Here is a 4,637-nt window from a genome sequence, read left to right on the forward strand (position 1 = left end):
GAAGAAGAAGGAGAGTTGTTTGCTCATATGGCAATGGCTAGTGAAGATAAATCCTTGAAAGCAGCTGCAAAGGGCTACCAAAGTAATGGTGATGTTTGGTTCATTAATAGTGGATGCTCAAATCATATGACAGGGCAGCGGCCTTGTTTAAAAGGTTAGATGATTCCAAAACAAGCATTAAAATGGGAAACGGTAAAGCTATTAATGTTGAAGGAAATGGAACCGTGAAGCTTGAAGTAAGTGAAGGAAGGTACAAAGTTTTAAATAATGTGCAATTTTCTCCAGAACTAGGATATAACTTGCTAAGTGTTGGGAAATTGATGAAGGCTGGGTACTCTTTATTATTTGATGATGATGCTTGTGTTATAACACACAAGAAAACTAGAGATATTGTGTGCAAAGTTCCCATGTCTGGAAAACACATTTCCTTTAAACATTGCTAAGACTAAATCCACAGCCTTGGCAATGGTTGGTAACACGTCCCTACTTTGGCATCTTCGTTATGGGCACTTATATGAACAAGGGTTGAGGACCCTAAGTGACAAGGAGCTTGTTGCTGGTTTGCCAAAGATCAAAAATTGGGCAGTGTGTCAAGGGTGTGCACTAGGGAAAGCTACTCGTAAGGCGTTTCCCACTCATGCCTGGAGGTCAACTAAAGTTCTTGAATTAGTGCAAACTGATGTTTGTGGGCCTATGCTAGTCAATTCCATTGGAGGTAATGTATTCTTTGTGTTATTCACTGATGACTTTAGTAGAATGACTTGGGTGTACTTCTTACACACCAAGTCAGAAGTCTTTAACAAATTCAGGATTTGGAAGGCTTTGGTTGAGAAAGAGTCGGGTATGGAAGTTATGGCTCTTAGGAGTGACAATGGATGTGAGTTCTGCTCACAAGAATTTAATGATTTTTGTGATATGCATGGAATTAGAAGGCCACGTACAACACCATATACTCCATAGCAAAATGGAGTATCCGAGCGAAAGAATAGAACTGTGATGGAAACGGCCATGAGTATGATAGAAGAAAAACAATTAAGCGAGTGTTTTTGGGGTGAGGCAGTGGCCACATCAGTGTATTTGTTAAATCGATCACCAACTAAAGCTGTAACAGGGTCACATCGTATCAAGTGTGGTATAAACAAAAGCCTGCCGTGCATCACCTAAGAGTGTTTGGAAGTGTTGCTTATGGTTTAACACCAAAGCAACACAAGAAGAAGCTGGATGCAAAATCTTGTAAGTGTGTTTTTATTGGTTACTCACCCGCTTCCAAAGCTTACAGGTTATATGATCCAATTAAGAGAAAAGTGATCACTAGCCGGGATGTGATCTTTGATGAGGAGGCTAAATGGAATGCAGAAGTGGATGACAAGTTTGGCTTACCTGCTGATCTTGTATACATTAATGCATTAGAAGCAAGTACAAGTGAAAGTACTATTGAACCCAAGAATGAAAAAAATGGTGAGGAAACAAGTCCAGTTGGAGAAAATTCAAGTGTGCCTTTAAGAAATGATGAGTCTCCATCAAGAACCCCTAAGGTACGATCTTTGGACGATTTATATGCTAATACTCAATCCATTGATCCACCTGATTTCAACTCATGCCAATTAGCTCTCTCCTTGATGGAACCGGGTTCCTATAAGGAGGTTGTAGCCTATGAGGAGTGGGTTGAGGCAATGAAAGTGGAACTACAAGCCTTGAAGGATCATAATACATGGACCTTGACTGAACTACCCGAAGGGAAAAAGACAATTGGATTAAAGTGGGTGTATAAGGTAAAGTTGAATGCAGATGGTCAGATTCACAAGTATAAAGCAAGAATAGTAGCAAAGGGTTATGCACAGGAGTATGGTATCGATTATGAAGAGACATTTTCACCAGTAGCTCGTTTTGAAACCATCCGAGTCATATTGTCTTTGGCTGCACAAAAGGGATGGAAGATTTTACAATTTGATGTAAAATTTGCTTTTATAAATGGCCCTCTACAAGAGGAAGTGTTTGTGATGCAGCCACCAGGGTTTGTAAAAGAGGGGGAAGAAAACAAAGTTTACAAGCTTCACAAGGCATTGTATGGGTTAAAGCAGGCACCACGTGCCTGGTACAATCGAATTGACAAGTATCTACAAGAGAATAAGTATCAAAGAACAGCTAGTGAACCAACTGTCTACGTGAAGAAGGTATCTAATATCGATCTTATTATTGTCTGTTTATATGTAGATGATATTATATATACGAGTTCTTCTAATGATTTGCTTGATGAGTTCAAGAAAAAGATGGTTTAAGAATTCGATATGTCTGATCTTGGTGAATTACACTATTTCCTGGAATTGGAAGTTAAGAAGGGGGCACATGGTATTTTTGTTTCACAACAGAAATATGCCACTGATCTGCTTAAGAGTTTTGGTATGTGGAGAAGCAACTCAGTTGCTATTCCTATGAAAGTTGGTGCAAAGTTAAAGATTGCAGATGAAGAATCGAGAGCTGATGAATTTATGTTTAGAAGTCTAGTGGGAGGGCTGCTCTATCTGACCCACACTAGGACTGATTTAGTGTATGCGGTTGGCTTAGTCTCAAGGTATATGCAGATGCCATCAGAAGCTCATCTTGGAGCTGCTAGAAGAATATTGAGGTATGTGGCAGGTACATATGACTATGGGCTATTTTATGAATCATCAAAAGGAGTTATGCTTGAAGGATACACAGATAGTGATTGGGCAAGGTCGTATGAAGACAGGAAAAGCATCTCTGCTAATGTATTTTCGATTGCGTCAAGTGTTGTGACATGGAGTTCAAAGAAGCAAAAGGTTGTGGCATTGTCATCTACTAAAGCTGAGTATATATCTGCAAATGATGTGGCTTGTCAGGCAGTGTGGTTACGTCAGTTATTACATGATCTTGGTCATGATCAACATGAAGCCACAAGAATCTATTGTGATAACAGGTCAGCTGTGTTTTTTACCAAAAACTCAGCTATGTATCAGAGAAGCAAGCATACCGACATCAAATATCATTATATATGAAGCCTGGTTGAGTCTAAGCAAGTTAGCGTTGATTCATGCTATACGGAAGAGCAATTAGCTGATGGGTTGACAAAGCCTCTTGGAGTGGAGCAGTTCAATCGATTAAGGGCACGAATGTGAGTGATAAAGTTTGCGAATTAAACAGGGGTGTTAGCTGGATAATTCAAAACTTAATTGCACATGTTGAAATAAAGACTGAGTCATGGGGTGACCTAATCTTCAGCAAGTTTACGTTTAAGTTGTTTAGTCATTTTCTGTTTTGTTTGTTGAGCTTTTTATGTTTATGAACGTTGGTTGTTTTGGCTATTTAAAGCCCATTTGATTATTGAATAAGATATCACATTCATTCATCCTTTATCTGCTTCTCTCTTAATTTCTCTCAAACCCTAGAAACCCTAATTCCTCAAACTATTTAATTACAAAAACTACAATCATATTTGTGTGATCTGATCCAACAACACGCACCAAATCCTTATCGTGTGATAGAACCATCTTAGGGTTTGTGTTTAAATATTTATTTCTTTATCCTTTTCATAAATCTTTCTACAAATGTTAATCTTTTAAAGTCCTTAACATACATGTGATTAAAATGTTGTTATAAGGCATAAATATATTTTAACTATCATAACAAAACAACGTCCATCAGCATCATTTACTACTCTTATAATCAGACCAACATAACACAAAATCCTTTAAAACACCCACCATAATCATAAATAACTTGCAATAATAAAAGATTACTTTTTGATGTCTACACGAGTACGTTCTCAAAAACAATATCTTATACCTTAACAATATGCAACTATAGACAACACTCAGTGATCGTCCCATTAAACAAAGCCTACACTACACACACAAGAAAAATGCCTACTAAGATTGTATATAAAGCTGTCGTTTTTATTAGCCTGGGTGGTTTGGCTCATTTGGTGTTGTATCACCAACGCCTAGAGGTTAGGATGAAGTCGTGGTAGGTCGGCTAATGGGCACGGGTGTAGACGCTTTAGTTACCTTGGTGCTAAAGAAGAATCAACTCCATTGAAGCTGTAGTAGACCTCTTACGGCTCCTCTATAGCCGGGTCAAGACATGTGTTAAAGTAGATTGATTGTAAAAGAGTTTAACTCCCTTTTGTTGAGTGAAAAAAATACTCTTAGCATTCTCGACAGATTTTTCATCTCTATCTCTATAATTAAACTATAAAACACTATATTTTCTCTCTCAAATATAATTAAATAATATTTTTTATATCTTTATTATTATTATTATTATTATTATTATTTCTTCTCTCTCCCTCACCCACTACAAATTTCGAATATATTAAAAAATAAGTAAAGCATGAATAGTGATCCTCTAAATTTACTTAATTTTTTAAAATTTCCTCTCTTATTTACTCACAATCAATTATAACCCTTCAAAAAACTTTTAGAGTTCTCAATCACATAATTATAAAGAGCTATTGGAAATGCTCTTTACCTTACGCGCGCGCGCACACCTATATATATATATATATATATATATATATGAAGAGGATTAAGAAAAAACTCATCTTTAGAGAGAAAACATAAAAACTTCTAAAAAATTATTTTTAATTAAAAATAAAAAATATTTTCAAATTTCTATTT

The sequence above is a fragment of the Bidens hawaiensis genome, unplaced genomic scaffold (assembly GCF_021521415.1).
Source record: "Bidens hawaiensis isolate Kalapana, Puna unplaced genomic scaffold, B.hawaiensis_p1.1 tig00005873_1, whole genome shotgun sequence".
NCBI classification, from domain to species: domain Eukaryota; kingdom Viridiplantae; phylum Streptophyta; class Magnoliopsida; order Asterales; family Asteraceae; genus Bidens; species Bidens hawaiensis.